The 24,560-nt window shown below is 40.5% G+C and overlaps 1 long non-coding RNA gene across 1 annotated transcript; it reads right to left on the bottom strand.

The window, feature by feature from the left end:
• Positions 1-820: 820 nt before the first annotated feature.
• Positions 821-23,473, bottom strand: LOC104859782. The gene is made up of 4 exons (XR_779488.1): positions 23,392-23,473; positions 11,525-11,603; positions 2,649-2,712; positions 821-920 (listed from the first exon to the last, which is right to left on the bottom strand). It is a non-coding gene; the product is annotated as an uncharacterized LOC104859782 (long non-coding RNA).
• Between the last annotated feature and the right edge of the window lie 1,087 nt (positions 23,474-24,560).

Genomic DNA, 24,560 nt, shown 5'->3' with positions numbered 1-24,560 from the left:
TGACAGGATGCCAGAGGTTGGGGAGGAGCCTGGCTTGCTCTTTCTGTAAGTCTTCTCTCAAAAACAAATCAGGGTCCCACAAGAGCTATCCTAATCTCTCCTGAGGGCAATGTTCCCAATGACTTAAGAGGATAACGTTTCACTAAACCCCATCTCTTAAAAGTCCCAGTACCTATTACATTGCTACAGAGAAGACAAATATCCTCTTTGAGTGAAAATGACATCTAAACTATAGCTGCAGTGTTCTCTGAGGCCCTCTGAAATGCCCCAACCCACACATATAACCTGCCCATTCTAAATGCATATAGCCCATGGTTATTTTTCAAAGTCATTCCAGAGGAGAGGGGTTTGAACCCACACACTGAGGTTTCTTCTGCAGGAAACAAAAGGAAACGTTGCAGAACCTCAAGATTTACAAATGCACCTAAGGGTGGTCAAGAAGTATGGATGGCTCTGGGCCGAGGGTGCTCCAGAGTAACCAAAGGGTGAAGGCCAATTTCCTGGGCTTGAGGGGCTCCCAAAGCACACAGCCTAAGCCAAAACAAGCTCTCCCAGGATCCTTCTCAGTGTCAGAGGTGATGAGATCAACGGATCTCCAACATGACCTCGGTGGCCTCTGAGAAAGAAAGAGCCCACCCACATCTGAGAGAGAGGTACTGCATCACATGGAGACTTAACAGTAAATTACTTAAATTCTCCCCTGCCATGCTTCTATCCCTGCCAAGGGGACTGGTCTGGCATTAAGAGGCCTCACTGCAGTGATTAGACACTGGCATAGTTACCAATCCTTACCCAAATGCACCCGTCTTACCAAAAAGAGTCATCTCCTGGGGGTTCTTCCTCTTACTGTCCCTGGTCCTCACCCTCCGTGAAGAATGTCTCTCTGCCCAGACACTGGCAGCAGCATCTGTAGCAGCCAGCTGGAGAAGTTAAACAGATAATTACCTCCGCATGCAGCATGGTGAGCCAGTTATTAAGGAACTGATTAATTGCTGCAAAAGTATATGCTGAGTGACATTGAAACCATATGAAAGAGTGTGGGCCAGATATCTGAAATAGGAACATTCTTCAACATGCCAATTATCCTTCTCAATAGTGTCCACCCACTTGGAATTATGGAGAATTTTCAAGATAAAATGGCATTGATGTCATTGTGATTTTGCTGCCTGACATAGAGTGTGGTCCAGAGGCCAGGCCCCTGCCCTATGTTAGCTTTATTCCACAAGGCATGACCACACTGAGTCAGGCAGAGTGATCCCATATGAGGAAACTTGGATATTATTGTCTTCATTTCTGACCCATGGATCTCTAACTTTTCCTAAAATGTAGGATTTTGCTATACTTTTCCTGTGAACATATCTCAACCCCATTGTGCTAACAGCCTTTTAATGTGTTATGTTTTTCCCCTGAATTATGTAACGATACAGTGATGGTATTTTTGCAGGTAAGCAGCAGAAGTGAGCTTGGAGATCCCTCAGAGGAGCCTTCCCAGAATGGGCCTCCAACCTCCACCCACTGCGGGATTTTGAGTCCAATCCTTCACCTATGGGGCTTCAAATTCTCAATGGAAATGTCCCCTTGGTATTTTAAGCAGGGCAAAAGCTGATGGCATGTGTTCCTTTCTAGCAGCTCACTGACAGTTGGAAGAATCAAAGAATATTGTTTATCCTCTTTGCCATTCCACAGCCAGCTGCTCGCCGTGAACAACAGGCTGAGGGAAGCCTGAAGTCTGACCCTTCAACACAGAGTGACCCTTCAGTGTCCACTCTAGCTGGGCATGATGGTGGCTTGCCAGCTAGCTGCCCTCCCTTCCTCCATCCTTGCCCCTTCTATTCCTGTCCACTATGTGGAGCACAGTTGAGTTCATCTTTTTTTTTCAGTACAGGGGATTGAACCCAAAAATGGTTCATAATGAATTTATTTCCAGTTCCTTTGTTGGTTTATTTATTTATTTTGAGAAAAGTCTCTTTGAGGTGTTAAATTGCCCAGGTTGGGCTTGAACTTGTGATCTGGCTGTCTCAGCCTCCTGAGGTACTGAGATTACAGATGTGTGCCATCATGACCAGCTCAAAATCTATCATTTTATGGGTCATCTACTCACATATTCCAGGGTGAAAAGCTTCTATGTCCTGAAGGAATCTGGGGGCTGCAGAGAAGCCCACCCGATACTGAATACAGCTCCTAAGCATGCATATCAGCCTCTTGAGCAGCCAAAACCTTGCTGTCTGCCTCTCAAGGTCTGGGCCTTTTCCTAAGGGTAACAGGCCTTGACCCCATGCAAATACATATCTGGTGTTGACTTGGTGCCTAACACAATTTTGTAAAAGTTTAATTAGTAATAGAAGCCTTATAATAAACTATTTAAAATATATACAAATGAAAGTACACATCCATGACCTCAGAGAGCAGTTATAAATAGTGCTCTTTGGACAACAATCCCACAGGAGAAACAGAATCCCGGGATGGGCCTTTCCCTAAATAACCTCTCACCACCTTGGACCTTCCTGACCCCTTTCTCTGAAGCTCTGATGAATCACGGATGCAGATCTGGTGATTTTCTCATTGGTGGTAGTATTTCTTGCCTCTTTCTCTAAACCAGCCTTTTGTTCTTGACCTTAAAAGGTAGTCAGAGTCTTAATGGTACTTACAGTAAGGCGTGCAGTGACATGACCATCCACAAGTTATACACACTCTATGCCTCAGTTTCCCGCTCTGTATGAAAGGAAGACAACAGCCACTGTGGACTGAAGATACGTGTTTCCTTCTCTCCTCCAAATTTCACATATTTACATTCTCTCCCACAGTGGGACGGTATTTGGAGGATTAGCCTTGGGGAGGTGATTAACATTAGACTGTGTCGTGAGGGTGAGACCATCACCACAAAGGGATTAGAACCCTCACAAAAGAGAAAAAGGCAGGGTATCTCAGTCCAGTGCACTAATCCAGTAAGGACCACAAGTGGACACCACTCAAAGACAGCTAGTTGCAAAGCAGGAGAAGGCCCCTTATCAGATACGCTTTGACCTTGGACCTAACTCCTGAATGAAAAAAGTAAAATGACGTCAGGCAGTGATATTGCTCTATGTCCCTAGTGTTGAGAGATGAGGTGAAGAGCTTGCCTAAGGTCACACACCACTGATGGGCAAAGCTGGGGTTTGAATTGAGGTCTGTTTGTTCCCAAGCTCTCGAAGACTCTCCAGAGAACAGTGTGACTTGCTTTTAATAATATGGCTTTCCTAAATACATCATTACGCTTGTTTAGGAAACCTTGTCAGTGACAAAACAGTCCCCTGATAGACTGCCAGTGAATGAATTTCCAAATTAAGGTAATATGTTTATAGCTGTTTGTGCCTACAGTGTATAGTTGCAGGCTCTTTATTGGTGTGTGCGTAGGTTTTTGTTTCTAACATGGTTTTCCTCATCCTCCCTGCCTATACAACCTAACGTGACTAGCACCCTGGAAAGTGGAGCTCATTAGAGATGTGGAATCCAGAGACTGTCTGGAATATCAAGTGTCTAAAGCAAAGTGAACAAGCCCTTCAGAACTTTTCAAATCAGCAGAGCCTGGCCACATTAATTATTAACTGCTCTGTGACCTAAATAAATCTGAGGCTCATGCTTCATTTAAACACTGCTTGTCACACAATGTGTTCACTCAGTCCTCCAAATAATGTGAGTGCAAAAGAAAGAAAGACATTGTCTTTCAAGTGCAATTATTACTGGATAACTACACAAATTAATGTAGCCCACCTTTAATGGTACAAAGGCCCGTATGCTCTAGCATGTGCAAAAGGTACAGTGAGCCCTCTGTGGTGGAGAAGAGAATGGGAGGACTTGTAACAGGAAAGTTAAATGATTCTTTAATAAATATAATTTCTTACTATAGAGTCTCCATCTGTATTCATTCAAAATTTGTCAGTAAGATCATTGTTGAACATTTATCAGAGATCTGTTTAGCCAATAGTCAAATGATAGCTAAATGACAACAATTAGAATAAATGCCACCCTTGCTGATAAGTACAAGTTCCTTTTCTGGCTATGGATTTGTGGCAGTTCAGCAAACTCCAAATATCCCTTCTGTGTTTGCTAGCAATCATGGATTGTGTGATTGGGTGTAGAATCTACAAACAGAGAATCAATACTAGTGACTGCACTTTAAATGTATGTTTCTCAATGCCCCTCTGCCATTCCTTCCAGGAGAATAACCACAAAAGGCCGAAAATGGTACCCTTACAAAGTATTCTTTCCTTGGGATCTTTCTGGATCTATCTTGTCCTTCTTTTCACCATGCTACAGTTTATGTCCAGATGTCTCCCCAAAGCTTCATGTGCTCCTAGGTAGGGCTTTGGGGAGGTGGTTGGACCATGGAGGCACAACACTCCTCAGTAGATGAGTCCCCTGATGATTGTATGGCTGATGATTGTATGTGATGTTGGAAGGTGGAACCTGGTCAGAGGAGGAGAGTCATTGGGGGCGTGGCCTGGAAGGGTCTGTCTCCCTCCCATTTCCCTTGATCTCTTTCTCTGCTTCCTGCTGCCATGCCATGCAGGTACTTATCCTCTGCCATGCCCCTCTGCCACACCACCCTGCCATGGAGCCAAAGGACAGTGATGGCAACCCCTACAAACTGCCCAGCCAAAATAAACCTCTCTTCTTTTAAGTTGTGGCTATCGGGTACTGTGTCTCAGCAATGAGAAAGTAACTAAGATACATCCATGCAGCTTTCAGGAGTCCCATCTCCTGCAAAATGACAAGATGAGCATGCTAGGGCACGCTCTCCTGTCCTAGTCAGCCAACCTGAAGGTGAGAATCCCTCAAGTTGGATGGGAGATAGTAGACATTCCACCCTGGGAATTACAGACATCTCTATGAGGCAATCCCAATGGCCCTGGTATCTCTGGGGTGGGAAAACGGCCTCCTTGTCACATCCAAATCGGAGTTCACCCAAAGTTTGGTGTTACAAGTGTTAGCTTGAACCACTACCCGGCAGCTTCCTCCTCATGAGCCCTCAAATCAGAGCAAGAGAGGTTGGAGAAGAGGAGGAGAAGAGGGAAGGGAAAGAGAGGAGAGGGCAGAGGAGGAGAGGGGCAGGGAAAGAAGAGAAAGGGACTCAGAAATTCTTTTAATGCTCTGGTTTCCTGAACTTTTATTGTTTCAGGAAGTTCAGGATGCAGCTCCCAAAACATCCTCTTCCCTGCTTTTCCACTGAGAGCCTATGGCTGCGTGACATCTGACCCACATCTGACCCACTCGCTGTCCACTGGTGGGTCCTCCGGGGATAAGCCCCTCAGGGCGGAAAGCTGTCCTGAGGGAAGTTAATGCGCTTTGTCTCTCCCTCTCAGCCCAGGTGCCCGAGACGCCCTGAACTGCTTTTCTGCCTCAGTCTCCTGCACTTGCTGCTCCCGTTTCTCTACTGTTGTCCCCCAAACCAGGAACCAGCACTGTGAAGGAGAGTGGAGTCAGTGCTGGGGTGGTTTGTTGTGTTTTTCTCAGAGTTTACTTAGAAGTTAGTTCAAGTCTAGAAAAAAGCCAACAATAATAAATACCTTTAACCTTTTTAAAAAAGAAGATTGTGAGAAGATCTTTGTAGACAAAAATTCTTAGAGTCAGAGACTTTTCCTTTTTTGTTTTCTTTTTTTCAGGTATCTAGGGTCTAAGAAAGTGAGCCTAACACCTTCTCTGCAGAGATGTTTTTATGCTATTACAAAATATGCTGTTCCCTTTGAGGGGTTATGATAGTTACTTTTGGTCGCAAATGTTTTTAAAATTAGAAATTTAGACATTATGAGTTTGGGGACTTTATTTGCTTTTTTTTTTTTTTCTCTCATGGAAACCATCAGAATTCTCTAGGGACTTAACTCTAATTGGATGAAACAGCCAGAAACATCCAGTGCCAAACCTCTTCTAGACCAATAGAACAAAATGCCATACATGGAGTGTAAAGTCACCACCTGCCAAACATAAAGTGAAGTAGCCATGTGATCTGGAAAATGGAGGAAGGTTCATCCCAGATAAACTGTGCTGACCCACCCCAGTCGATGCCTGAAATTCAGGGTCTTGTTAAAATGCAGGCAGAAACGTCATGAACCAGTCTGCTTGGAAGTGAGTTCATGTCTCTGCTTCTCATGGGAGGAGAGAATGGGGGAAAAGAGAAGAAAATGTATTTCAGCTTCCGAATTCTAATAAGCACTTAATGTGCCTTAAAGCACCTCAAACCACACTGAGACTTCCTCCCTGAGCTATACAGAGGGTCTTATTGCTTCCTCTCAACTTGCAGGTTGTGAAGCAGTGCATGTGCTAAGAGCCCACAGAGATGAATGGGTGGCCCTGCTAAAATATCATCCTGGAAATGTCATAGCTTATGGGAGTGTGTTATTTCATTTAAATTGGGATGATGAGAAAGGTACTGTCATTTTCCTTGTTTAGGGAGTATTCATTTGCATATTTCTCAAATTTCTTATAACAATGAGCTGGGTTTGATATTTGATTTACATCATTTAAGGGGGAACAAGGACAGTCTTAAGTGGCCTAGGGCCAGTAACTCTCTGATTGATGCAGCTCCTTGTGTATCTGGCAATGAGTTATTCCTTTATACTCCTGGCTCCATGCATGTGGTCTAAATATTCATTATTGGGACATTCTCTGGGCCAGTGAGCTTGCTCTGGGTGGGTAGTTTTCTGATACAGGCAGCAGGATCTAGGTAATTGAAGTACACATTTCCTTTCTACAGTGCACAAACACTACATGACCACAAGCTTGCATCCTGATTCAGGTCATCACCCCTTCAGAAGAGGGCATCAGAGACAGTAGAGAGCACATCAACCTCATATCCTGTGGTTGAAAGGACTGTCATTGTCATTGTCACTGCTCATGGACTCTAAGCCCTAGGATTGGGAACAGCAGGCCTTTTGGAGATGCTCTAAGTTATATACATATATATAATACATATGTAAATTTTCTGTCAATACATATATGTGTGTGTCTCTAATTTTATGTACAATGCAAAGCCTTACATCAGACTTAATTTAAATGGGTAAAGTCTGAATAACTTACTTAGGAATGGATGGGGCAGAGTTTGGGGATCCCCTTCAGTATTTAAGAAATGCAAGAAAAATTTAAAGTACTTTGAAATCACTGATTGCTGGTCTGTAATTTTAGAAGGTGACATCAGTGAGGCTGAGACTGGAGGACTCAGAACCCAGCTTCATTGGATCCAGACACATTTATTTTGTCCCCCATAGTCATAAGGCCTTGGAGTTAGAAATTTTATTCTATGGCACTTTGGTTACCTATGTCTAGTATGATGAAAAGATCCTCAAAAGTAAAGCTAAAGCTAAATTTGTTTGTTCACAGACAAAGAATCCTTGGTATAAAACACTTGATTTTATGACCCTTTGGCCATATAGAAAAAATATGCCTCTTAACAACTGTAAAATATTATATTTGATGACTTATTCTGGATAGAAGAAAACAGGTAAAATAGGTCTACAATGGTTCTAATAATCTCAGGATACATAAGCCCTACAGAGAGGCTAATAGAACATGAGGGTGGTGACTAAGGTGCAGTTACAAAGCAATTAGAAGCCTTGATTTTTTTGTAAGGATGTTGGCACTTTGTTGAAATATGGACAGCCAATTAAAAATATGCCTCTGTAAATAAAAGGAAGAAGTATGATAAACCAATCTTTCTGGAAGGGATAATTTAGTCAAGGGACACATATACTGAATAAATTTTAGGGAAGATGACAGTCAGATAAAGCAATTAATGTGATTATTATTCTAGCTCTGCAGAAGCATCCAGGGCGGGGGAGAGCAGTGTTGGGCAATGGGCAATGCCTGGGAGACATCATCACATTTGTAGTTCATTTTCTATGACACCTAGAACAGTAAAGAATGGGAGCAGCAGTGCCCCTGACTAGGTGGGGAAACTTGTGGGAACCAGAAACTAGAAAGACAATACTCTCTAGCTAGTATTCCTTTTAGGCAAAGTACAGGTAAAGGATAGAGAACAGGATCCTACTGTATCACTCTTTATCTTAGATCTCCTGCTGTGCTCTTTTTGACTGAATCCAATCAGAAGCCAGAACATGTGAAATGTATAATGTCATCCATACAGGTCAGTTTCCTGGGCACAGGACAGAAAGGAGAATGGGAACAGACAGTCTACGAGCAGGTGTGAAACACCCATCAAAGCATCTAACCAAGAGAAACAAGTGCTTGGTCCAAAAGAAAGTGTCCTCAATATCCATTCCAGAAACTGACAGTTAGTACTTGATTGATATCTGAAAAATTGTAGAAATGTACGAACAGATAGATGTATGGACCAATTGATAGATAAGTGGATCAATAGATGGATGAAAGGGTGATATATGGGTGAATAGATGGATGGATGGAGGAAGGAAGGGAGAGAAGGATGGATATGTGGAAAAATGGTTAAGGGTGGATTGACTTATAGATAGATGATTGGATGCATGGATGGATGGATGGAAATATCAGTAAAATGAGATCAAAGGACCTGGCTGGGCCTGTTGTGAATACTTGTACACTTGCTCAATGATAAGCAATATTCGTGATCCTATGTGGAACCTACTTGTGCCTCTACCAGGCAACATTATACAACCCATAGTAGGAGATGCTTTGTATCATTAAAGATATTGAGACATATTTAGATTTCTACTTTGTAAGTTAGCAAATATACTTACTGTTTCACAATCTATCCTTTAAAATAAACCAATAAGTGCTGGATGGTCAAACAATTCCAACTGCTATGGTAGTTTTGAATACTAAATTATTTTAAACCAGTTTTTCAAATTATGATTTCAATGAAGCATTGATTAAAGTTAGTAAATATGAAACATATTGAAGTAGAATTAAGAGAGTAGCATATAAAGAGAGTAGTTATAATAGGGCCAGGGATTTAGCTCAGTGGTTCGGTGGCCTGCCTTGCAAGCGCAAGGACCTGAGTTCAATCCCCAGTACCAAAAAAATAAAAATAAAATCTGAGAGTAGTTATAATAACTTGACAAATTTGCCTAACAATTTTTAATATAGATTCATTAACTATAATCATTCAATCAAGTTCCTCTACCATTTTACATATATTACATACCTAGAAAACAATAACAAAAATTTAAAACAGACATTATTTACCAATTTGGCTTTTTTTTTATATACAGAGATAGCTTATACAAAGGGTGATCAAAATATAAAATAAACATTTAAATTTTAAAATTTATTATAATAAAAGATAGATTGCCATTAATCCATCTCAAAATACTCCCCCTCTCTTCAAACACACCTGGCCCATAATTCTTGCGACTTTCTGAAGCAGTTCTGGAAGTTCTCTTTCATGGATGTCTTTACAATGTGTAGTCAAAAATACAGTAAATGCTGCCAAGTCCCATTAAATGGAAGCATAGGTTCATATGAATGTAATCCTAGGTCCTCATCTAACTTATTTTTTTCTTATTGAGTTTATTGTTACATTTTAGGTATACAGTACAGTTACATTCATCATTGGGATCTTGTACCTTTACATGACAGGTCTTGGTTCTCATTTTTTCCCCTTACCCCTGCTCTGCCTTCACCTCCTCCTCCCTTGCCAATTTACAAACACTTTATTTCCATTTTTTCATAGTCTCATGGTTTTTTTTTTCTTTTCCCTCTTTTCCTTTCCCCTACTGGTCCTCATCTAACTTATTCGCTGACTCTGGAACCATGCTACTTCTGGCTCTTTCCCAATCCAAAATTAACATGAAAGGTAAACATTTTGAATCAATTCATAATAATCAAGGCAGCCATGATTAGGCAACTAGAGACATTTATTAAAAAGGGACCTAGAGAACTGCTTCAGAAACTGGAAAAAATGGTAGCACAGTGGTATTTGAACTGAGGGGAAGTAGTTTGAGATGGATTAATGGCAATATTTCATTTACTGTAATAAATTTTAAAAATGTAAACAATCACTGTATTTTTCTATCACATCTACAATTACAAGAACCTATGTGAGGAGTCATGTTTTACATTTGTTGTAATGTCATGATACTGAATGTTGTTTGGTTTTATGTAGTTATTCTGTCAGCCCTCCTATATGTGGGTTCTGCATTCTTGAATTTTACTAACTGCAGATTAAAGTTTTTTTGTAAATGTGTCTATTTTAAACATATACAGACTCCTTTTCTTGTCATTATTCTCTAGTATAACAGCTATTGACACTGTGTTTATATTTTATTAGGTATTATAGGTAATCTGGATATTATTTAAATATATAGAAGAATATGAATGTCACGTGAATGTTACACCATTTTGTATAAGGAATTTAAGTACCTGAAAATGTTGGTATCTGCAGGGGTTCCTGGAATATAATGTAAAATGTTGTAAAAGCAAACAAATGTGCCATTTTTAAAACAGTTTGACAATAAACCTCCTCCTTTTTCTCCAAAAAAAATTTTTTTATTGAGTTTATTGGTACAATCTAGGTCTACAATATAGTTACATTCATTACTGGGATCCTGTACCTTCACATGACAGGTCTTGGTTCTCCAAAAAATTTTAAAAGAAATTGAGTACTATGTAGCAACTGTTACATATTTGTAAAATATTTATAAAATAAAGATTAGTACATAGTACACGTAAATATATAATAACATCTTTAGTACATCACAGATAAAAGCCCGAAACTACATTCAGAGAGAGAGATAATGAGAGATTACTTACAATTATATCTTTAACACCAGGCAGACATTTATGATGAAAGCTGCTAAAAGCCTCACTGAGGGATGCTCCTGAGATGATAAATAACTACAAAGGTGCTTCCCTACCAGCTAGCCATGCAGTTCTACTAAATCTTCCCCCACCACTTTTATCCTGATGGAAGATGGTCCCATAAATATCATTCTTATGGGCTGACCTTGATTTTGACAAAAAGTGTTCTAAAGTAAAATAAATTATCTGCCAATTTAAAAAAAATAGTTGGATGGAAAACAGTTGGGCAGGTTAGAGAATTTGGAATTTAGGGAGATACTTTATAAGCATCAGAGTGTTGAAGTCAAAATATTGTCATTTTTAAAGAAAAATCAGAATTATTCTGTTTTTTAAAAAATGAATTTAAGGAACCAAGGATTTAGCTCAGTGGCATCATGCCTGCCTCACAAGTGCAAGGCCCTGAGTTCGATCCCTGGTACCAAAAACAAAAGTGAATTTACGAAGTTTAATTTTTTTATCTATATTCCATAGGGAATGGAAAGCAAGTACATGTTCTTAAAGAATAAGCATGAAGTATAAAAATATAATACACAGATATTAAAGACTTTCAATGTAACTGACACAGTGCAGATTTCAAAATTCACCTGCCTCTGTATTCTGTTCTTAATGTCACAAGTTCTTGTTTGTGTTGCTGTGCAAGCTATCTCCAGGGAAGAGTTCAATTATTGCCTAGGACCACTTTATCATCCAACTAGACTTTTCCCTTATTAAAACATCCATGGCTCAATTGAAAATGGTAATGAAAGTCACCCAAACTCACATTTTAATCACAGTACTAAGGCATTCTTTGTTGTGACCTCAGACACGATTCCTGGATCCTTGGCTTTGTCACCCTCTCCCTTTAAAGAAAGCACACAGAAAGTGATATTGTGCATAAATGCTGCATCATTCACTTTTATTTGCTTAATGTGTACATCATGTGTTACTTTTCAATAACAAATTACTTGTGGACAAAAGGTCATACTCAGTCTATGATGGAAAAATGACCTGTGTATATGTGTACACCTGTGTATTTTTGCATATGGTATGAAGTGTGCTTCTGTGTGTGCATGAGTGTTTGCTTATGCAGATAGAGAATCTTTCAGCAAAGAGGATATGTATGAGTACATGAATGGATATGTGTGTTTTGCACTGTCATATGCATGTATGTGTATTTTATGTACATTTGTATGTGTGTGTATGTGTGCATCTGTATCCCCATGAATATGTGTCCATATATGTTCATGTATGTTTGTTTTTATGTGTGTATGCATGGGGCACACATGGATAAACATATATGTCTCATAAATGCATGTATATGTGATATGTGTGTGCATGCATGTGCAATGCTGCTTGCTCAGTCACTTTCTCATTGTTGGAGCAAAACACCTAATACCTACAAGTGAAAGGAGGAGAGGTTTATTTTAGCTTGCAGTTATAGTCCATGGTAGCTTGGCTCCAAGGCAGAAATGCTAGAGTAGAAGGTTCTGGCAGGAGAAAGATATTCACATCACAGCAGCCGGGAAGCAGAGAATGAAGGAGGAGCAGGGGCGGGAGATCTGCCATTCCATGCCAGTGACCCACCTCTGTCCACCAGGCCTCCTCTCCAAACAGCCCACTCAGCTGCTGAACTCATCAGTTGATTAACCCACTGCTGAGTATATCATCCCCATAATCCGTTCACCTTTTAAACACACAAGGCTTCTAGAGGACACCCCAAATCGAATTGTAACACTGATGGGACTTTGACAGCCTAAACAGAGCTTCAGTGAACTTCCTAGAACCTTATCTTCCTTAGACAAGCCTGGAAGCTGCTCCTCCTTGAGCACATTTAACATCTGCACTTCGGTCTCGGTGCCGGTTCTAAAACCAGTTTATTAAAGGTGACTTCAGTCCTAAGGCTTGTCTGTGCTTCTGCTGCACATGTAAGCAGCCCCAGCCTACAGAAAAGGGCAAGTCGGCCTCTCACTGCCCAGAACTTACAGAGGCCTCACTTGCTCTTCAGCCTCCTGGCTTTGCTGCCAGTGTGAGCCCCATTGGCAGCCCAAACATCTTCCTCACCAGCATCTTATGTGCCAGCCGAAAGAACCAAGTCCCACAGTGGACTGTGATAGGATATTGCTTTCTTTAAAAGATGAATTCTAAGTTGGCCTATTTTTGAACTGGAAAATCATTAGTGTTTTCCAAATCCAGATCCCCTACCATATCTAAATCAAAAAGTTCAAATGAAGAATTAAAACCACCATATAGGTATGGGGCAATATGATTTTTCTCGGGTTTATAGGTTACAGATATTTCTAAAATCTCTCTCCTAAACCAGGTGTGGTGGTGTTTACCTGTAATCCCAGCACTCGAGGAGGCTGAGACAGAAGAATCACAGGTTCAAGCCTCCCCTGGGCAATTTAGCAACATAGTGATACCCTGTCTCAAAATAAAAAATAAGAAGAGAGCTAGGGATATAGCTCAATAGGAATGTCCTGGGTTCAACTTTCAGTACCACCGCAGATAGATAGACAGGTAGACAGATACATACATAGATAGATTTTTTTAAAGTAAAATGCTTCTCTTTTCACCAGGAAAAGAAGGGTATGAAGGAACATAGGAAAACCAGGGGTGGATGTAGGGATCAGAAGTGAGGCTCTGAACAGCCTGCTACAGACCTGCCGTCTTGGAGCCTTCTCTGAGCTCCCAAATGGCATACTCATGGCACAACTCTGGAGAAGTTCCTGTCCAGTCTCCAGTGAACGCAAATCAAGAAAATTATTAGGTTATTATGGAAAAATAGACACAAGTACCAAGACATTCCAGAATGTGTGCTTTCCTGGTGCAAGGAAATAATCTGACTTTCACAACTGAAAACTCAGAATTTGGGAAAATTTTAAAGGTGAGTTCCTAGTGTTTGATAATGGTGATTCTTATAAATGGCTTTAGTTTTAGTTTGTATTCATATTTTATACCCAGAATATGACCAAAAGAAGTATGTAATGGACTAGGAAAATATGTATCTCAATTTGATAAAGTTTCACTCAAAATCCACAGCTAGCACCATAACTAAAATAAAAGAATGAACACTCTTCCCTTCCCCCAGGTGAGGAACAAAATTAGCATGTCTTTCTGGCCAGTTCTTTTCAATATGGTTTTGGAAGTTCTAGTTAGGGCAATCAGGTAAAAGAAGGAAATGATGGCTTTCCAGAATTTAAAGGAAGAAGAAAAACAACAACTTCAAATGTTATAAATGTATACAAAGAAATCCACTATGAATTTGCTAGAATTAATAAATGAGTTTAATAAGACTTCAAGATACCAAATTAAAATACAAAAATTTGTTCTGTTTTTATACAGTAGCAGTGAGCATACTGACAATGAAATTAAGGAAACAGCTCCATTTATAATAGCATCTGAAGGAACATATACTTATAAAGTCAACAAAAGGAGTGAAGAAACTTACTTTCTAAAAACTACAAAATATTTTCAGAAAGAAATTAAAGACTTAGATAAATAGAAAGACAGCTTATATTCATAGAACACAATACTTAACATTCTTAAGAACACAATAGCTCCCCAAAAATTATTCTACAAATTCAAAGCAACCCCTATCAAATTGCTAGCAGGTTGCAAAGAGTGACAAGCTGGTTCAAAAATTCATATGGAAAGTCAAAGGACACTAAATAGTTAAAATATAATAAGAAAGTTAAAGAATGCACTATTTCTAATTTCAAAACTTACTGCTAAGCTATATGTACTGAAATAGTGTGGTGCTAAAAACAACAAGCATACAAATCCATGGAATAGAATGGAGAATTCCAGAAATAAATCAATATATTTATGTCTAATTAATGCAATTACTTTTTGCAAGAGCACCAAGATAATTAAATGAGAAAAGAAAAGTATTTTCAGCAAATGGTACAGGGATAACTACATATATGTGAAAGAATGAAATTGGAACCCCATTATACAATATATGCAAGAATTAACTCACTAGATCAAAGACCTACAATTAACCCAATTTTTTAAAAGACTAATAATCCAATTTAAAAATTGGAAATGGACATGAATAGACATTTCTCTAGAGAAGATAGGCAAACAGTGAATAAGCACTTGAAAAGATGCTCTCTGTAATTAGCTATCAAGGACATGCAAATCAAAATAATGAGCTATCACTTCACACCTATTGGGATAGCCATAAAAATAAAACACAAGTGTGACTGAGCATATAAAAATTAGAACCTCCTACACTGCTAGTGTGAGAAATAGTGCAGACACTGTAGCAAACAATCTGGAAATTCCTCAAAGGTGAAATCTAGAGTGACCATCAGACCCAGAAAATCCACATCTAGAAGTATAGCCCCACACACAAAAGCTTGTGCACAAGTGTTCACAGCAGCATCTTTGCAATTCCCAACAGGCAGAAACTACCCAAATATCTGTCAATTGATAAATGAGTTTGCAAAATCTGGTGAATCTGTACAGTGGAATATATAAAAGAAGGAAAACCTAGAACACAGATGAAGCTTGAAAACACTGTACTAAGTGAAAGAAGCCAAGCATAAAAGATGGCTTATCATACATGATTCCATTTTTACAAACTTCACAACACAGAGAAATTCTTTTTTTTATTGAGTTTATTAGTACAATCTAGGTCTACAATACAGTTACACTCATTAATGGGATCCTGTACCTTCACATGACAGTTCTTGGTTCTCATTTTTCCCCCTTGTCCCTGCTCTCCCTTCATCCCACCTCCCCTCCCCATTTACAAACACTTTATTTCCATTTTTTCATTTTCTCATATTTTTTCTTTTCCCTTATTTCCTTTCCCCTACCCTTCCCACTTTCCCTACATCTTTAGCCCTTTTCTTCCTATTTTGCACTCTTAATTATCCCATTAGGATCTTGTGTACTGTTATAGTATTTCACACCAGAGAAGCTATTCCATATTTACACATGTGACTTATTTATTTCACTTGAGTATATCCTCAATATGTATCCATTTTCCTATGAATGACTCAATTTCTCATTCTTTATGGCTGAGTAGTATTCCATTTTATAGAAAAACCACATCTTCTTTGTCCAGTTTCCAACAGATGGGCAGATGAGCTGCTTCCAAATTTTAGTTATTACAAACTGTGCCGCTATAAACATTGGTGCTCATATATCTCTGTGGTATGATTCTTTAAATCTTTTGGAAAGACACCCAGCAGAGGGATGGCTGGGTCAAATGGATCCTCTAGACCTAGCTCTTTGAGGTATCTCCATATTGATTTCCACAGTGGTTGCACCAGTCTGCACTCCCACCAACAGTGGAGAAGGGTTCCTTTCTCCCCAAAACCCTGCCAACATTTGTTATTGTTTGATTTCTTGATAGCAGCCATTCTCTGTGGGGTGAGGTGGAAGCACAGAGAAATTCTATAGCAATTAGGAGTTCCCTGGATTAAAGGGAGGGGATGGGTGATGGTATAAGGGGTTTTGTTTTTGGAGAGATAAGAATGTCCTAAAATTGACTGTGGTGTTTGTTGTACATATCTGTGACCACACAAAAAGCAACTGAGTTATGCACTTTAATGTCATAAATACTTGGTATGCTTAATCAGCTTTTTGTCACTCTAGCAAAATACCTGGAGATATCAATGCCATCCTAGGCAACAGAGACATGGCAGCGTGTATAACAACTCCCAGTTTGAAACTATACTACAAAGCCACTGTGATAAAAACAGCATGGTACTGGCAAAGAAACAGACCTGAGGATCAGTGGAACAGACTGGAAGATACAAAAACAACTACAGATATACTCAGCTACCTCATCTTTGACAAAGGAGCTAACCATCCTCAGTGGAGCCAAAATAGTCTCTTTAACAAATGTTGCTGGAAAAACTGGATTTCAACCTGCCAAAGATTAAAACTAGACCCTTATCTTTCACCATGCATTAAACTAAAATCCAAGTGGATTAATGATCTAAATATTAAAACAGAAACATTAAACTTGCTGGAAGATGTTAGGCAGAACTATTGAAGACACTGGCATAGGAAAAGTCTTTATGAACAAATCCTCAGTAGCATGGGAACTAACAGACAGAATCAACAACTGGGATCTCATCTTATTAAAAAACTTCTGCACTGCAAAAGAAACAATCAACAGAACTAAGAGACAACCTACAATGTGGGAAAAAAATTTTACCAGCTGCTCCTCAGACAAAGGACTATTATCTAGAATATATAAAGAACTCAAAAAATCAGGCCCCCCAAATATAAAGGCCCGATTCAAAATTGGGCATCTGAAATGAACAGGCATTTCTCAGACAAAGAAGTAAAAGCAGCAAATAAACATACGAAAAAATGCTCCACATCACTGGTCATCCAAGAAATGTAGATGAAAACAACACTGAGATTCCACCTCACTCCACAAAGAATGGCTGCTATCAAGAAATCAAACAATAAAAAATGTTGGCAGGGTTCTGGGGAGAAAGGAACCTTTCTCCATTGTTGGTGAGAGTGCAGACTGGTACAACCACTATGGAAATCAATGTGGAGATACCTCAAAGAGCTGGGACTAGAGGTTCCATTTGACCCAGCCATCCCTCTGCTGGCTATCTTTCCAAAAGAATCATACCACACTGATATATGCACACCAATGTTTATAGCAGCACAGTTTGTAATAGCTAAAACTTGGAAACAGCCCATTTGCCCATGAGTTGGAAACTGGATAAAGAAGATGTGGTTTTTCTATAAAATGGAATACTACTCAGCCATAAAGAGTGAAAAATTAAATTCATTCATAGGAAAATGGAAACATATTGAGGATATACTCCTAAGTGAAATAAATAAGTCACACATGTGTAAATACCAAATAGTTTCTCTGGTGTGAAAAACTATAATGGTACATAAGATCCTAATGAGATAATTGACAATGTGAAATAGGAAGAAAAGGGCTAAAGGTGTAGGGAAAGTGGGAAGGGTAGGGGAAAAGTAATAAGGGAAAAGAAAAAATATGAGAAAATGAAAAAATGGAAATAAAGTGTTTGTAAATGGGGAGGGGAGGGGGGGTGAAGGGAGGGCAAGGACAAGGGGAGAAAATGAGAACCAAGACCTGTCATGTAAAGGTACAAGATCCCAATGATGAATGTAACTGTACTGTATACCTAAAATGTACCAATAAATTCAATGAGAAAAAATAAAATAAAATAATGCTTCACCCAAAAAAAGGAAAAAGACGTTTTGATTAATAGTTTCAGAGGTTCCAATCCATGTTCAGCTTCCACACTTTAGGCCTAGAGTGAGGCAAAATACAGCAGAGGAAAGGTGCTCACCTTGTAGCAGTGAAAAAGAGGAAAGAGAGAGAGATAACCTGAGGAGAAGTTGCCAGGGACCAGCAACAATCTCCAAGGTCAAACCACTAGGACCCATTCCCTTCAACTAGGCCTACTTTCTGGTTTGCTCACTTCCCTGTAATGTCATCAAATTACAACTGCATCAAAGGATTAATCCACTTGATGGAGTTAGAGCCCTCATGATCTAATTACTTCCCAAAAGGCTCAAACAGGGGCAGCAAATCCTTTGGCACATGAATTTTGCAGAACTTTTCAAATTCAAACTATAACAGTATGCGTATTATATCTCAATAAATTTTAAAACTGAGAATACATACATTTAGTTTTTAAACTACCACACAGGAAAAGGTTTTATTTTTAAATGAGGCAAATGCATACAGAGAAAGGATGAGATGATTACATCAAAACACATCTCCATGGTTACTGCATTGGAATGGTAAGTTTAGAATCGAGCAGGCTGGCCCTTCCTGACTCAGAAGGGAGTCATTCTTCCTAACTGATTCAAGGAGAAATGCTGGGTCACTGAGGACACATCACTTCTGCTAAATTCTGATATGAGTCATATCATGAGCAAGGTATTTAAGCAGTCTTACAGAAGAGAGAGACACCTGTTTCATCAGCTGACCTCTGCTTGTTCCCAGAGACACAGAACATGACATCTCACCTTTGCACCTAGGAAAGCTGGGCCACCTGTGCCTGGCTCTGGAGTCTACACAGGGGAGAGAATCCCTCAGTGTGGAGCCAATGCTGCGTTGCCATGCTGCAGAGGCTGGGACTCCTGGCCTGGGAGAAAGCAAGGAGTTGAAGTGTCTTTGACAGTCTTGAGAGATCCTATGGGGGCAGATCACACATAACTCAGGTGCAGACATGCATCTCATTCAGCCCAGACTATTTCACATGGGCATATTAGGTGAAATCACTTTTATTCCCAACCTCATGGTGGAAATTGAGTACTAATTTTCAGGGGAAGTATACGTTTTCAGGGGAGCATTCCAGAAAGATGCTTTGTGTACAGTACTGTTGCTTCAGATTTGAGAAAGAAAGAAAAAAGGAAGAGTGGGGACAGACGGTTCCTTTCATTTGCATTTAGAAGTTGAATAATAACAACTAACATAGCTGAGTGGTCTGAGAAGCGCTTGACTTTATTTTTCACAGCAATCCCTGCAGGCAGTGCTCGTCTTACTCTACCTTAACAGATTAAGGGACTGATGTTGCCTGGTCAGAAAGGGAACCAGGTCTAGGACTCCTGTGGAGCAGCCTTCTTTCTTCTCTTAGCTAATGTTGCCCTGGACTCATTCCTGGCCTCCTCACAAACCTTTCTTCACTGCCTGTGAATGTTAGTGTCTTTTCTGAATCTCTTCTTTGCTAGATCCTTGGCACCTTACTAGGTGTGTTAAGTCACTATACCTACAATCGATTACAGGTGAGACTAAAATTATCATCAGGTTGCCTGAGTCAGAAGCCTTTTTGGGACTATTATGACATTATTAAAACAAGCCTGGCTCTTCCTTTGCTCTCTGTTCACCAAAACTCCTCATTTAGCCACTCTAGTGTTGGAAGATACCTTGCCAGGTCTGACTTCCAGAAGGGAAACAGAAATTGATCACCATGTTAGGATTGCACAGGGTAGACAGAGTCTGAGCTTGGCACATATTGAAAACCTAACAACCTAATCTTCAGGGCAATATAACTGAAGAAACAATGGTATTGCCTTAAGTGAAAGAGAAGCTGAACTTACGGGGTACTTGATAAAATAGGAAGAGGACTCAGGCCATTCTCGGCTCAAGCTGGGGGTGAGATTAATGACAGAGACTAGGTTAATGTGCCTGGCAATGAATAGCTTCCATGAAACCCCATACTCTATTGTTTTCCCTCGCACTAGGCTATTAATAGGGGCTGCACCTCAACTTGTTCTTTCAAACATTTCAGGCACAAATAATAGAAGATTTCCAATTAAAAAGGATAATCTCCCTTTAGAAGCAAAGTAGTAAGCACAGTGAATAATTTAAAAAGCTTTTGGGATATAAAGATTTGTTCTATCTCCCCATAAGCAATAAGTCGGCAGCTTTGATTAACAATTTAAAAATAGAAGGCAGGACGCATGGAGAAGTTGTGAGACAAGGTCTTTTGTCCATGACTTTTATCACTACTGCTTTTTTAAAATGCTGTCATCACATAAAACGTCATTTCAATTAGTTTTCTCCAAGCCCCCAAGTCATATTCAATATGGTTTTTGTTTTTTGTTGTTGTTTTTTTTTTAACTGATTTAGAAAATAGGAACTGGGCAACAGGAAAAAATGTGATTACTGAGAAAAATAGCAAATACCCTCAGGCTTTGAGATGCTTAAAACCAAATTTGAAGGCTTTGTTTATCTGTTTGCCATTTAGGATGATAACACATTTTGATTAATCATGAGGGTGGGACAAGTGCTAGAACTATTATCTGATCCAATCTACTCATATGGATTTATTTAATAATATGTCTAGGGAGAGCAGTTTGGTTATGACTCCAGCATGGAGTTGAAATTAATATATTTGAAATTTCAGAGCCATTATTTAAATGGTTTCTCATTTCTACCCTTCATAAAGAATCTGATAGTCCTAGACACAATATTAACATGAAATCTGGACTGAAGGAAAACTCCAGAAGACTGGAGTGTCTGTCTATTCATCTCCCATGGGTTGAGTAGATTTTAGGTCACTTTCCCCTAAGCCTTCTGGTAAGTTCTGGGATAATATAAGTTAATATCATTTGCTGGATAAATGCAAATGGAGAAATGGCACCATATTCTCTGAAGAAATTCATTATACATAGCCAAAGGACAGCTTGTTCAGTGTGCTGCCACTGAATATTTCCATGTATTTCATTTCTGTCATTATCAAGCCTGTGCCTAAGCAGACTGCAATCTCCTTTATGAATAGAACATGTTCCTCTGTCCAGTCCATTATTAGTTTGAATAATATTGACTCCATCAGTAGTCTAAATATATCTTCATAATTGGAGTTTGCAGGGCTCCCTTGGTAGTACATTTTGAAGAGCTTGGGACACAAGAATTCATGGCAGATCATTTGGGGAGGGTATCAAAGAAGGGTTTAACAATAAGAGTTTGCAGAGCCCAGGTTCCCAAAGCATTTCCAGGAATACTGGAGTGCACACTGCAGTGTTTCTTTCATATGACTCTCATACCAACCTTGGGAATTAGGTTCCATTTCAAATCCCCATTTTCACAGAGTCCTCTGAGACTACAGGAGTTCAAAAAGTTCTCTGGGGACAGAGTGCATAGCGGAGATTCATCCTCAGACAAGCTGCTGCTTTGTCCACAATAAGCAAGTGCTTAGTTGCTGATGTCCAAAGGCATGTGCACCAGCAACCTGGCCTATGGCTGCAGATTCTTTAATTCCTGCAGCCCTCTAAAGACACTGGGCACCCTGCACCCATCACACAGAGAAGGGGACAGAGGATCAGAGAGGAGAAGCAACTCACTGCTACACGGCCAAGAGATGTCAAAGCCCAGATGAGCACTCAGCTTCACCATTCCTAGAACCACCTTCTCACCACTTGTGTTACCCACAGACCTGTCCCTGAGGTCGGTTTCACTCAGGAAGAGGATCACAGTTATGTAATCATGTCACAAGCACTGGGAAATGCTCGTGATGTACATCCTAAGTCAGGAAGGGTGGGCACGGGAACAGAAAGGGCCACTCCAAGCCTGAGAGATGCAGCCTGGGCAGTGTTTGTCCCAGTAGCACAGGCATGCCAACATGCACAGGAAGGTGCTGCCAGTGCTTCAGTGTTCCTTCTAGTGTCATCACTGCCTTCAATTATTCTCAACACAGAGGTGTGGCAAGTGCTTGCTGGGTGGTCCCTGCTAGATAAGGTCAGGGCCCACCACACACCCTCCTGGGTAACTACTTCTAAACTCTCAGCCTCCAGATGACATGCAATGCCTGGTCCATGATTTTCTCCGTGACTGACCCCACACCTTGGCATTCCTTTGTAACACACTTGTGAACTGCAAAGGTAACATGCTATCATGAGGGTTTTTGTTTTTAGTTTTATGATGCTCCCTGTACTTACATGTCCAAGTCAATGGGTTCAAAAAGGACTGTTCCTACATGTGCATATTGAAGCTTCTATGCAGGCACCAGTGTCCCCATGTGCAGAGACTCATTGATTCTGCCAGTGGTTGTCAAGGAAAAGAGGCAGTTTCTCTAGACTTTCAAACGTAATTAGGGCTCACAAATCTGGAAGGACTAGAAGCACAACTCTCATTCCTGGAGTCCAGATCCTGGCTCAAATGCCTCTTCTTTCTGTGTTCTATTTATCCTATAATTTATGAATTTGTGAAACCATGTGATTCCACAGACTGAAATGTATGTATAGGGTTAGCTGAGAGTCAATAGATCTTTCAGATATCAAGGCAAAAATAGAACCAAATATGGGGTGGGAGGAGAGAATATTTTTCCTACTTAAAGCCACACACTGACCACTGGGGGTATTGCTGGGCAACACTGACATCACCTGGTAGTGGTTCAAGGTAGGTTTTGGTCCCACCCAGAGCTGCCACAGAGTGCTGGTTGCCAAAGCTTTACCCATATGGGATCTCCCCAGGGAGGGTAGATTTAAATGCAGCCTGTTAGATATGGGAACAAGCCAGAAAGAGAGCTGAGCAGGGGAGATGCAGGTACAAAGGTGTGAGATGGGACAGAGCTGTGCAGATGCATGAGCTGTTGCCCAGCGGACAACAAAAGCATACAGGAGAGGCCAAGGAAAAGGTGAAGAGTAGGCACTAGCCCCACTGAATTATTACCTTAGTTCCCTTGGGCTGCTGTGACAAAATATCACAAACTGACTCTCATGCCTCGTATCTAGATGTTCCCCCAAAGACTCATGACATCATAGATGGAGCATTTCAGAGGTAGCTGGATCTAGAATGTATGATCCAGATTTAGGGTGTGTGATTACTAAATCAATCCACTGACTGGTTCAGTATAGTTCTGGGTGCAAATAATGGGAATGAACACTTTGGGTGTGAGTGCAACTCACCCTAAGGGAATGTAGTCTTGATAGAATATAAGGGACAGAAAGAGGGCTGCTGTTCATCATTTTCTGCTTCTTAGCTATTCCACTGCTTTGCTGCCTTCGCCCACCATAAACTATTTCTTCTCTGTGATGCTCCCCTTCCATGCCATCCTGTCTTAGAGCCAGCTGACTATGAACTGAAACCTCTACAAACTGCAAAATATAATAAACCTTGTCTCCTTCAATTTGGGGTGTTGAGAAATTTGTCTCAGTAATGAGAAAGGTAACCCAGATACTGACCAACAGATAACAACTTCTTGTAATCCTAAGGGCTGGAAATCTGAGAACAAAGAACGGCAAATTCTGGAGAGGTTCCCTTTTTGGCTTGAAGATGGCTGTGTTCTCCATGTGCTCACGTGGCAGAGATCATCTCTTATGGCTCTATTATTAGGTCACTGATCTCATTCATCAGGGCATTACTCTCTGTTCTATTACCTCTCAAAGGCCTACCTCCTCACACCAACATTTTGAGGGTCAAAACTATGGCCTTCCCTTGGGCAACACAAATATTCAGTCCACAGCAGTTGCTTAGGCCATAATCAGTAGTTCAGAGTTGTTATAAGACCACTTACAAGGATGGCACACAACCCTCAAGTGGTTGATCCTTTCCTGAGTGAGTTACAGAAACTACATTGCTGGGTGGCACAGAGACTCTCTGCAATTCCTCTAGGTCCCTGCTTTCAACTATCTTCTGCTCTGTCCTTACCTGTGCTGCTCAACAGCAGCCCACCACATTCCTCACTCCTTGGAGGAGTTTCCTTGCCAAGGTTAGGGTGTGAGATGCTATGGGACTTACCTAGCACCTAGCCATGAATTACATGAAGGTGTGAGATTATCAGCAAACCACACACAAAGACTCCACTGTGCTGCCTCCTCCTTCCCCACCATGGACTCTTCAAGGAAGTTTCTATGTCATCTCAAGATGTCTTTGGAGGACCAACAACAGTCATCTTAGCAAAAGCAGCTGATAACAGTCCACGGTTCTCCCTCTTTTCTGCCTCAGTCCCTAAAACCCTTGCTGCTATTGGCTGAAACTACAGCCCTAATAAAGAGGCAGAGATCTCTGGTTTCCGGGAATCAAAAGAGTAGGGCTATGGCAAGAATAGAGGCAGTGTGAAGGTCAGGGAGCTTTTGAGGTTAGACTAAGGCATAAGGTGGCAGCACAGCCCAGGCCCCTCCCAGCCATCCAGCTAGCCTCTCCACCTGTTTGTTCAACACTTTCATATCTCTTGTCTTTAATGCTTTCTCCACTTCCAACCCATTCAAACTTCACTAGCTGCAGGCAATTTTTCAGATTTCAGCTTGCTTGGCTTTCTGGAGAGTCTTCCTTGACCCCTAAGGTTAACCCCAGTGCCCCTCTCCAGTATCCCTTTCCCAGGTTCATTGTTTTTGCCTTTTCAGCGTAGGTC

This window comes from Fukomys damarensis, unplaced genomic scaffold (assembly GCF_012274545.1).
Source record: "Fukomys damarensis isolate Sample0158 unplaced genomic scaffold, DMR_v1.0_HiC HiC_scaffold_8, whole genome shotgun sequence".
NCBI lineage: Eukaryota > Metazoa > Chordata > Mammalia > Rodentia > Bathyergidae > Fukomys > Fukomys damarensis.
This window is presented reverse-complemented; position numbering and strand designations above follow the sequence as displayed.